Source organism: Psammomys obesus, unplaced genomic scaffold (genome assembly GCF_907164565.1).
Source record: "Psammomys obesus unplaced genomic scaffold, mPsaObe1.curated_primary_1811, whole genome shotgun sequence".
In the NCBI taxonomy this organism is placed as follows: domain Eukaryota; kingdom Metazoa; phylum Chordata; class Mammalia; order Rodentia; family Muridae; genus Psammomys; species Psammomys obesus.
Window position 1 is genome coordinate 6,926,061 of NW_026590701.1, and position 12,197 is coordinate 6,938,257.

A 12,197-nucleotide genomic window follows, 5' to 3' on the forward strand; every position below is an offset into this window, starting at 1 on the left:
TAAATAATGATCTATTATATTGTTTATTTGCAGTGCTGAGGATTAAACCCAGAGCCTGGCACATGCTAAGCTTTAAGTGTTGGGTTTATGTGACTTATTTTGGAGAAAATATTTGTAAATTCCCAAATTATAGTTACATTAGTTGCTTTCTTTCCTCTTTCCTTTCTTTCCCTTTTTGGACTTTTGTTTTTGGATGGATTTTCCTTTTGCATTTTTGACATAGATCTGCTGCCACTGCCTTCATAGTGCCGGGATTAAAGTCACGTGCCATCACCACCCTGCTCTTAATAACTTAACATATTATGTATAGCTCTGTCTGGCTTGGAACACACTGTGTAGACAGGCTGCTGATGTTTCTACCTCTGCTTCCTAAGACAAGCATATGTCACCAGACTTGCCAATATAATTTTATTCCTAAAAACTGAGTATGTGGAAGTTAATATGATGCAAGAGAGTTTGTTTCTGTGGTGATGTCTACCAAGTTGCCAACAGAGTTGTTGCTCTGTACCATCAATTCAAATAGAAAACCAGTAAAAAGATAAAGAAATTTTGTATCATTAATTTTTGTATTATTAATCTGGCTGTGTAGCTCAGGCTTGCCTGAAACTTGTCTCAGCCTCTGAAATATTGGGATTTTATGGGTGTAACATCACACCTTGCTACATGAAAATGATTTTTAACCTAGAGACCACTGAAAAGGTCTTTAGGAATAGTTGAGACAGGGTCTCAATTCCATAGCCTGGGGGCCTGGAATTCCTGTCCTACTGTCAGCTTGCTAAATACTGGGCTCGATATAGAGCACCATACCTGGGTCCAAGATAGGGTTTTGAGTGGACTTTAAAGGATTGACACAGATTGGTGTGCCTGTGTAGTTTTTCAGAGACAGGGTTTCTCTGTGTAGCCTTGGCTGTCCTGGGCTTAATTTGTAGACCAGGCTGGCCTCAAGCTCACAGAGATCCTCCTGCCTCTGTCTCCCTTGGTGCAGGGATTACCATCATGTGCCACCACACCTGGCTCTAAAAGCGTATTCAAAGGTAGAAACAGAGGATTCCTCCAGATCCCCAGCCACTAACATCTTCGCTAGAAGAAAGGCAATTCAATAACACAGGTGTTTGTTTTGTTGTTCCCCTCGTGTTTCTCTGTGTATGAAGAGGTGATATGTGAATAGGTGGTTTTGTCAACACTGCTCTTTGAAAGGGGGAGTTTATCTATCACTGTTGTAAAGAGATATTTAGGTCTTTGAATTTGTCTGAAAGTAAATATAAGAGGAAGGCGTGGTGGCTCACTGGAGATGCTGAGGCAGGAGGATTGCTAGTCCAATGCTATCCTTGCCTGTAAAAGCCAGGCCTTCGGGAGTTGCCTAGCTAGACCCAGTCTCAAAACCACAAAACCACATACAAATAAAACAAGAGACCTCTCATGGTTATTTGGATTTCAATAGTTGCCAAATTTGGTGGGTTCTGCACCCCTTGATCTCAGGGAACTCTGTTGCCTTATTGACAAGTGTGCTGGGCTATGAATTACTTTGACAATTGAGTGCAAGGCTTCGCTATTCTCGAAGCATGGCTCCCCACGCTTGCCGTAATCTGGACGGGACCATTGCATCCTGCGGGTGTGTTTTTGCAAGAGGCTGAGAGAGGGGAGCGGAGGGTGTTGTCGGGCAAAGCCCGGAGCCCTAGAGGACAACTGGCTCCCCGAGCCCGCCACCTGTCCGTCCTCCTCTCCTGACCCCGTCCCGCCCCGCGGTAGCAGCCTTGTCTGCACGGCTCCCTCGGGAGCAGGTGAGTGGCGGCGCCTTGCTCCGAGCACCCCCGTGGCCCTGGGGCGGTGGCGGTGGCCGGCCGGGGAGGTGGCCTCGGCGCACAGTAATGGCAGCGCTGTGAGCCGGGGAACGCGAGCTGACAGCCGCCGCCGCCCACCCTCCAAGCCGGGGGCTTCGTCCTTCACGCCTGCGGGTTGCCTCCCTCCCCGGGCCCCTGTCCTCGCCCTGCTTTTGCAGAAGGTAACCCCGCTGAAAGCTGGGAGCCGGGCTGCGGGCTCAGGGAAACTTCCCTTCCCGGCGAATGGGTGGCGGGGATGGGGCGGAGGAACGGAGTTAGGGGCGACCTGGAGGAGGGGAGCGGGCTGAGAGCTGGAGGCGCGGCAAGATGGTGTCCTGTGAGTGACCTCGGCTCCCCGGACTGCTGACCCTTAAGCCAGGCAACCCCTGGACCAGATCCGAGGCCTCCCGGATCCACTGCCGGCCGCCCCTCCCTCGGCCTCATTTTCCTCTTAAGGAGGGAAGGTGAGAGCGTGCTCTCGAGCTTATTTACGTGCGCACACGGAGACCAAAGTCTCTGTTAAAGGGGGTGGCTTCAGTCTCATACATCCTAGCCACGAGTATTTTCACTTTTGTTTCCGCAGACAGTGAAGATTGATAGCTTTGGGGAGGAGTATTCTACGTGCATGCTACACCTCCTGCCTCAACACTTATGGGCTGGTGAAATAAGAGCCTGAGAGTCTCTCCAGCACTTGTTTACACAGTAGAGTCTAGACCCTTTCCTACCTTTACGTGCATGCAAGTAGAACGTCTTTGAATTTGTATTGCTATCATAAGTTATCCCGTCCTCCTTGGCTAGTATCACTGGCTGGATGGCAGCACCTTCTAACTTTCAATTTGAAGACAACTACTGAGTTGCAGATGTAGGTCAGTGCTACAATACTTGACTAGCATGCAAGAAGCCCTGGGTTCTACCCCAGCACCGCCTTCTGCAAAAAAAGTGTGTGTGTGTGTGTATTGCTTATTGATTTTTCAATAGAAAACATCCGTGCCCTATAACTTACTTCAAACCTACATTCATACACAATATGGGAGATCACTTTATTTATTCTCTTCTCTCATCTCACAAAAGTGACCCAAATCACCTAAAGTTTGGTTCTTTTGCCCATATAGAGTATTTGGAAGTCCCTTCACAAATGAGTTAATAGTAGTGCACAACTTTTTTTTAAATTACTCCCTCTCCCCCCATGGTATATATGAGGTGTGGGAGGGTTTGGTGTGTGTGGCGGAAGGGGCACTGTCTGCTTATTTTGTTTTTTGAGGCAGTGTCTATTATAAAGCTCTGGCTGTATGGGACCCCTGTGTAGATCAGGGTGGCTGCCTGAGCCTCCTGCCTCTGCTTCCCTACTACTGGGATTAAAAGCTATCACAACCAATTTTCTTTTGAGGGTCTTGTTGCGTAGCCCCGACTGGTCAGTTAGTTACTCAGTGTGTAACCTAGCTAACTCCTTTCTTGGGAGTCCTACCTCAGCAGGTACTGGGATTGCAGATATATGCCACCAGGCCCTGCTTCCTTTAATTTTCTATATTTTATCAATATATTGTGTAAAGACATCCTTTATCCATGTCTTTTAATCTTTCACCATGTGTAATTGAGCTTATCTGTATACCATCTTTAAAGTTAGTTTTCCCTTAAAATGAACTGCTTTCTGTGCTCAACAGTATTGTAGCAGTATTGTAGGCCTTTTTTAGTTTTGTTTTAGAACTCTGCTTCCAGAGCACCAGGCCTAATTGTGCACCACCCCCGTTTGCTTGCCTGCCTGTCCCTCCTTTCTTTCCTTCTTTCTTTTCTGGAGACAGGGTTTCTCTGTGTAGCCTTTGCTGTCCTGGACTTTGTAGAACTCAGAGACCAGCCTGCCTCTGTCTCCCTGAGGGATTATGAGAAATGGTTTCAGATACAGTGGTTAGGAAAAGCCAGTCTGAGGTGACCTTTGACATATTTGAAAAAGCCAGAAAGAGCAGGTCTTTGGAAGTTCTGAAGAAACTTTCTGGAAGAAATGCAAATGGAAAAGCCACAGGTAGGGTAGAACCAGAGTCCAGCCCAATAGAAGCAGCGCAGTGAGGGTGGACCCTGCCATAGCCAGGGGCAAGAGTTTGGTTTTTTTTTTTTTTAAATAACTGTGCCCAGTCTCCTGTTCTCCCCCTCCCCACGTTTGTAACACAGCACAATCATCACTTTTTTTTTAAAGATTTATTTATTATTTATACAACATTCTGCCTGCACAACAGATCTTACTATAGATGGTTATGAGCCACCATGTGGTTACTGGGAATTGAACTCAGGACCTTTGGAAGAACAACCAGTGTCCTTAACCCCTGAGCCATCTCTCCACCCCCCCCAAGAGTTTGGTTTTTAAAACACATTTAAATTTTGGATTTTGATTTACATTTTATTGTTGTTAAAAGACCCTCCCCCCCTTGGGTCAGAATTTTGTCCTTGGAATATTAAAGGACAAGTATCAAGGTCTCAAGTTTTGAAGATACTTGTTGAACATCTTATGGTGTAGATAAGAGTGAAGTTGGTGGAGATAGGGTGTCGCTTAGGGCTCAACTGGGAGGATGATGGTACCATGTACAGGGATGAGGAAAGGGTTAGAGAATCATGAGTTTATATAGCATTGAGTTGGATTGTGTGTCTTGAGTTGACTCAGTTCAAGTGTTGTCCAAGTATGAAGTTTAGTGCCAAGGTTAAGGACTCATTCAGTTTGTTCTTTGATTTGAAGAGTTTTTTCAAACACCAACTCTAGAATTGGCAACTGGGATAGTGAAAAGTGAGACAAATCTGTGCCCTCATGAACAGTGGGAAGAGAAAGATGGATGCAGGGAGTTTTATCAGTCTTTAACTGGTAGTCCAGATTCAAGATTGGAAAGCGTAAATAGGGCATAGAATTAAAACCCTCTTGTGTCCCTGTTAGTTTTCCTTGGAGCCAAACAGGGTTAACTTTCTTACATGTTTCCAAAGATATATTTGTTTGCCTTAAGCAGGTGTGTAAAAATGGTAGCACATTTTACTCTGACACTTTGTATTTTTCACAATATTAAATATTATTTTAAAAGTTACAAAGAGGACAAGGACGCCTGAAGAAAGACTAGGGAGAAATGTAGGGAACTGCAGCATTCTCTAATCTGGTCTTTGCCCTCTTTGAGTATTTGACTTACAGATGGAAATTCTGAGAGAGAGCGTGTGCTTAGTTAACCCAGGCAAACACATGAACCTTGTAGCTCAGACTGGCCTATTTCCTGCATCAGCCCCTTACCTGAATTAACATGGATTACTGGTGTGTTCACATTGCCAGCTCAGATGTAGGTTTTTTGAAAAACATTTATTTATTTACAAGAAACTTGTACTTTTCTATATTGCCTGCCATTTTATGTGTGCCAGAAAATGTTCAGTAGTGATTAAGAGAAACCTTTTATGTGTACTATCTGCTACAGTAAATTTTTTATCACAGGACCAAACCCTGAAATTTAGTATTAAAAGGACTTAAAACTGGTAAGGTAAAAATGAGGAAAATGCCAGGCCTGGTGGTTCAGTTAGACCTGTGATTCATCCTAGCTACTTGGGAAACTTAAGTAGGAGTACAAGTTCAGGATCTGCCTCTGGTACGGAATAAGTTCAAGGTCAGTTGGAACTTGTTTTAAAATAAAGGGCAGTGGTGGCACACCCCAAATAAACAAGTAGTGAAAAAAGGGGTTTCTTTGTGTGACAGCCCTCACTGTCCTGGCTGGCCTAGAACTCGCTGAGATCACCTGCCTCTGCCTCCCCAGGGCTGGGTTAAAGGCTCCAGCCACCACCACCCAGCCTCATCTTACTTCTAAAGTGGTTATTTAGCATGCATGAGGCCTGGGTTATACTCCTTAATACTGCACAAAAGCAAGGAAAGTTAAGAGAAGAATTTTGGAATGTTGGAAGTTGGGAATTAATTCAGTGGTATACTTACCTAGTCCTGTTGACTCACCAGCATCAGAAAAATAATTGGAATATTAGGAAATAAAAGGTGACTGGTGTTTGAGGTGTGTGGCTGATTTATGTTTTGGGTATCCTTCCTTCCGTCCTTCTGTCCTTCCTTCTTCTTTTTTTCAGGCAAGGCCTTACTATGTAGCCCTGCCTAGCATGGAACTCTGAAGGAATCTCCTGCCTCAGCCTGTGATTAAAATGTGTGCCAGCACTCCTGGGCCTGAATTCATGATCTACATAGATTGAAGTCTTAGTAATATATCATGTTAAATTGCAGAAGTTATAGCATAATTCTTGTGTTGCTGTATCTAAGAGTTTTGAAACCAGATGTGGCTAGCTTGCTTGTCTAGTGTGCATGAAGACCTGGCTAATTCCAGCACTGGGGAGGTAGAGGCCTCAGAAATTGAAGGGCCTGAGTTGTGTAAGACCATACCTGAAAAAAGAAAAACAAAACATTTACATATAATTTTTAATTGGGACAGACTTACTGGGTATTAGAACATAATGAGTCTTACTTACAGTTTTAGGACAGTTGTTGAGATTTTTGTTTGTTTGTTTGTTTGTTTTTTTGAGACAGGGCATCTCTGTAGCCCTGGTTATCCTGAAACTCACTACATTAGACCATGCTGACCTCAAACTCAGATCTGTATGCCTCTAAAAGGTGACACCCACCTATGATTCTTTAAAAAAAAAAAAATTACATATATTATTTTTATTTTTTTATTTTTTGGTGTTTAGAGATTGAGCTTCTAACACAACCTGATCTAGAAGTTACTAAGGGATGAAGAGTAGCCTTGAACTTTCCCCTACCCTCCACCTCTGATTGAGATTAAGGAGTGCTCTGCCACATCCTGTCTTGTTTCTCTTGTGTTTAACTCTCTTGGAAAGTTGTTTACTGCTTTGAATTCTGTCAGCTGAAAATTTTAGAGCAGGGGATAGAGGTTTTTTTTTTTTTTTTTTTTTTTTTTTTTTTTTTTTTTTTTTTTTTTTAAGTTGCCTTATACTTTATCTATTTTAACTTGACCTGGTCTTGCTGCACTGCTTAGGCCTGCCTAGAATTCATCACTTCTCCCTGCCTAGGCTACAGGTGTGTGCAGCTAGATGCTTGCATTTTTACTTTTCTGAAGAGCTAATTCATGCTCTTCTCTGTGTTGTATTTGTTCTTTATCTTTTTAACTTTCAGTTAGCCGTCTTAGGTGAATCTGTATGAAAATTGGTCTTTTTTTTTTTTTTTTTTCTTTTTTGAGACTGCTCATTCTTCTTCTTCCCTCCAGAGTTGCCTGTAGTTTAGGCTGGTCTCAAACTCAGGCTATTGAGTACTGTCACGCATGGTTTTATAACCCATGGTTCCCACATGCCAGGCAGGCACTCTTACCAACTAGACATCACCCTGCTCACAAGATGGTTCCTGACTAAAAACTATTTAGTCCACATGGACTTTTTGTTGTTACTGCTGTTATTTTTGCCTCTTTGTTTTTAATTAATTTTTTAAATTAATTACAATTTATTCATTTTGTATCCCAGCTGTAGCCCCCTCCCTCATCCCCTGCCTCTCTTTGTTTTATGAAGATTAAACAGTCAATTTCTAGGTCAGAGAAACACAATTTTGAAAGAAAGTATTTAATACTTTTTGAAGTTATAGACAACAGTGACTATAAGACAGACATTAAATGTGTTGTATGTTATGCTTAAATCTCTTAAAAAATTAAGGGTGCAGATGCTAATGTCCAATTTGAAGGTTTTAGTTAATCAAGGGACTTTCTTTAGACTTAAACATTGTTAGCCATTCTTAGTGTCATTAAATTATTGCTTCATTAGCATATGTCAGAATTTCCCATAAAACAGGTTGACAGTTTATCATTTATTTCTCTAATCTGCTATAAACTTAGACTTTGTAACATCTCCAGCATTCTAGAATACACTAAATATTTAATAGGTATCTACTAACTCAGTAAAGTTTTTGTTCCAGTGTATTTGTTTTTAACTGGGTCTGTGGTGATGGGGAGCACTTGATAAAGCCTGCATTTATGTGTGAACCAGCAGTTTATACCCCATTATTTTTGCATTATCAATTTTTTTTTTTTTTACAAACTGAGTAGGTTGTATTTCTGTATTTAGATATTAAGCAATGATTAAGGAGTAGAAACACACAGACATACAACTGCAAGTCCAAAAAACTCATTAATTTGAAAGTGAGCAAAAGGATTCGGGGTATATGGGAGAGAGGAAAGGAATGGGTAATGATGTAATTATACTATAATCTCAGAAAAATTTAAAAGTTAAAAATAAAAAGATATTCACTTCTTAATGCAGTATATAATGGTAGGGAGCCCTGCTCTTGTGTAAAGCCAATACAGCTTATTCCTAGTACTAATTATCACACTTAGTATTAAGTGTGATAAAACCTGTACTACCTGACTATTTCTAGCAACATATGTAAACCTCTCCTTGCAGCAGCAGTTTTATTCTCATACTTTCTAGTGCAAGGCTAGCCTGCTTGCTAGCTAGTTATCTGTCCTATAGGGGCTGTCTGTGACATGAACTCAGTGGCCTGCTCTTTGATCACCTCTCCCTGGGGGGTGGTGCAGCCTTGCCAGGCCACAGAAGAATATGCAGCCATTCCTGATGAGACCTGATAAGGTAGGGTCAGGTAATAGGGGAGGAGGACCTCCTAGGGAGAGAAGAGGGAAGGTGGGTGGGATTGGGAGGAGACAAGGGCGGAACCGCAGTTGGATACAAAGTGAATAAACTGTAATAAATAAATGAATGGTTGAATGAATGAAAAAGTTTCTTTTGCATTATTATTTTAATGTAAGTTGCTTTTCAAAAGAAATGCCCAGCTTACCATATTTGTATATTTTGTGAGGAAGTGTTATAGGCTACTTTTTAAAATCTTTTTTTATTTAATTATTTTTATTTTTATTAATAATTACAGTTTATTCATTTTGTACCTCCCTCACTCCTCCCCTCCCAATCCTACCCTCCCTCTTTCCCACCTGTGTCCCTCTCCCAGTCCACTGATAGGGGAGGTCCTCCTCCCCTTCCCTCTGATCCTAGTATATCAGGTCTCATCAGGAATGGCTGAATTGTCTTCTTCTGTGGCCTGGTAAGACTGCTACCCCCTCAGGGGGAGGTGATCAAAGAGCAGGCCAATCAGTTCATGTCAGAGACAGTCCCTGTCCCCATTATTATGGAAGCCATTTGGATACTGAACTTCCAAAGGCTACCTCTGTGCAGGGGTTCCAGGTCATCTCCATGAGTGGTCTTTGGCTGGAGTATAAGTTTCAAAAAGACCCCTGTGCCCAGACTTTTTGGATTTGTTGCTGTCCTTGTGGAACTCCTGTCCTCTCCAGGTCTTACTATCTCCCACTTCTTTCATAAGATTTCCTGTACTCTGCCCAAATTTTGGCTATGAGTCTCAACATCTGCCTTGATACCCTGCAGGGTAAAGCCTTCTAGAGGCCCTAATGGTAGGCTCCTGTCCTGTTCCCTGTTTTCTCCCTCCTCCGATATCCATCCTCTTTGCCTTTTTGAATGAGGATTGAGCATCTTAGCCGGAGTCCTCCTTCCTAATTAGCTTCCTTAGATGTACAGATTTTAGTTTGTTTATCCTATATTATATGTCTAGTATCCACTTGTGAGTGAGTATATACCCTGTGTGTCTTTCTGCTTCTGGGATACCTCACTCAGGATGATCTTTTCCAGTTCCCACCATTTGCCCGCAAATTTCATGATTTCCTTGTTTTATATCTTTTAGTAATATTCCATTGTGTAGTTGTACCACAATTTCTGTATCCATTCCTCAACTGAGGGGCATCTGGGCTGTTTACAGCTTCTGGCTATTACAAATAAAGCTGCTACAAACATGATTGAGCAGATGTCCTTGTTGTATACTTGAGCATGTTTTGGATATATGCCTAGGAGTGGTATAACTGGATCTTGAGGAAGCGCTATTCCTAATTTTCTGAGAAAGCACCAGATTGATTCCCAAAATGATTGTATAAGTTTACATTCCCACCAGGAGTGGAGGAGGGTTCCCCTTTCTCCACATCCTCTTCAGCATGAGCTGTCATTTGAGTTATTCATATTAGCCATTCTGATGGGTGTAAGGTGAAATCTCAGGGTCATTTTGATTTGCATTTCCCTGATGACTAAAGACGTTGAACATTTCTTTAAGTATTTCTCTGCCATTTGATATTCCTCTATTGAGAATTCTCTGTTTAGCACTGTACCCCATTTTTAAATTGGATTACTTGATTTGTTGCTGTTTAACTTCTTGAGTTCTTTATATATTCTGGATATTAGCCCTCCCTTTCCCAATCTGTAGACTGTCATTTTGTTCTGACAGCAGTGTCTTTTGCTTTACAGAAGCTTTTCAGTTTCATGAGGTCCCATTTAATGATTGTTGATCCTAGAGCCTGTGCTGTTGTGTCTTGTTGTTTAGGAAGTTGTCTCCTGGGCCAATGAGTTTAAGGCTCTTCCCCGCTTTTTCTTCTAACTGATTTAATGTGTCTGGTTTTATGTTGAGGTCTTTGATCCACTTGGACTTTAGTTTTGTACAGGGTGATAAGTATGGATCTATTTGCATTTTTCTACATGTAGACATCCAGTTAGACCAGCACCATTTGCTGAAGATGCTATCTTTTTTCCATTGTATGGTTTTGGCATCTTTGTAAAAAATCAGGTGTCCATAAATGTGTGGGTTTATTTCTGGGTCTTTTATTGGGCTCTATTGATCCACCATTCTGTTTCTATGCCAGTACCATGCAGTTTTTACAACTGTTGCTCTATAGCACAGCTTGAGCTGTATGCATGTATGTGCAACATGTGTGTGCCTGTAGGATCCCCTGGAACTTGGCGTACAGATGGTTGTGAGCCACCCTGTGGATGTTGGGTCCTTTGCAAGAGCAACATTGGTAAACCATCTCTCCAAATTCAGGAAAATCTTAAATAGAAAGTACAGACCACATAAAAGTAAGAAAAAATTGAAGGTATACTGTTTTCAGCAGTAGTATAGTTTTTGTTTTTTAAAAAATGAATGCATGGATAGAAAAATAATATTGTGCTGGGTAGTGTTGGCCCACACCTTTAATCCCAGAACCAGATAGATCTCAGTTCAAGGCCAGCCTGGTCTACAGAGTGAGTTCCAGGATAGCCAAGGCTCTACAGAGAAACCCTGTCTCAAAAAAATAACTGAAAGTGTGTGTATGTATGTATGTATGTATATATACATACATATATATATATATATACACACTTTGCTCAAGAAGAGCAAAAGGACACTACCTCAGCCCTGTATAGTACATTTGATGTGTACTTATAAACATTGCTTTTTGTATTCATGCTGTTTAGATGTTATTACTTATATAACCACTGCTTATTTCTTAGACCAATACTTTCTTTTAACAGCTACATTTATGTGTATTCACATGTGTGTCACACTTCCTTTGGAAGTAAGAGGACAACTTGAGTCACCTCTTTCATCACATGGCAATGCAGGGATTGAACTCAGGTTGTTGGGCTCAGAGACAAGCAACCTTGCCCCCGATGAACCTTACCAGCCCAAGACTTGCTTTTCTGATTTCTGAGGTCTAATAGACTCTCTCTTGTCCAGGCTAAGATTCTCCCTGTTGGTCTGGAGAGAGGGATTCTCTTCCTCTTTTTCTAAGATAGTTTTTACTCAGGAGCCTTGCCCTGAATTCACTATGTAGACCAACCCACCTCTCTCACCCTCCTAAATGATAAGATTTCAAACACATAAGTGAGTATATACCACGTGTGTCTTTCTGCTTCTGGGATACCTCACTCAGGATGATTTTTTCTAGTTCCTACCATTTGCTTGCACATTTCATGATTTCCTTGTTTTTAGTTGCTGAGTAGTATTCCATTGTGTAAATGTACCACAATTTCTGTATCCATTCCTCTGTTGAGGGACATCTGGGTTGTTGGCTATTATGAATAAAGCTGCTACGAACATTTTTGAACAAATGTCCTTGTTTTATACTTGAGCATGTTTTGGATATATGCCTAGGAGTGGTATAGCTGGATAATGAGGTAGCACTATTCCTAATTTTCTGAGAAAGTACCAGATTGATTTCCAAAGTGGTTGTACAAGTTTACATTCCCACCAGCAATGGAGGAGGGTTCTCCTTTCTCCACATCCTCTCCAGACATAAAATATAGGATAAACACACTAAAGTCTGTACATCTAAAGAAGTTATGCAAGAAGGAGGACCCTGGGTAAGATGTTCAATCCTAATTCAGAAAGGCAAATGGAATAGACATTGGAAGAGGGAGAAAGCAGGAAACAGGACAGGAGCCTACCACAGAAGGCTTCTGAAAGACTCTACCCAGCTGGATATCAAAGCAGATGCTGAGACTCATAGCCAAACTTTGGGCAGAGTACAGGGAATCTTATGA

The 12,197-nt window shown here is 41.8% G+C and overlaps 1 protein-coding gene across 5 annotated transcripts in view; it reads left to right on the plus strand.

Annotated features, from left to right (window-relative positions):
• Window positions 1-1,684: 1,684 nt before the first annotated feature.
• The window catches only part of Cul2 (cullin 2), a 51,915-nt gene continuing 41,402 nt past the window's right edge, over window positions 1,685-12,197 (plus strand). For 2 of the 5 annotated variants that reach the window (XM_055608608.1, XM_055608612.1), the window contains exon 1: window positions 1,851-2,002. The gene's annotated coding sequence lies outside the window, so the exon portion shown is untranslated. Of the gene's footprint in view, window positions 1,782-1,850; window positions 2,003-2,403; window positions 2,687-12,197 lie in introns of those variants that run through there. The other 3 variants (XM_055608609.1, XM_055608610.1, XM_055608611.1) reach the window with 3 other exon arrangements.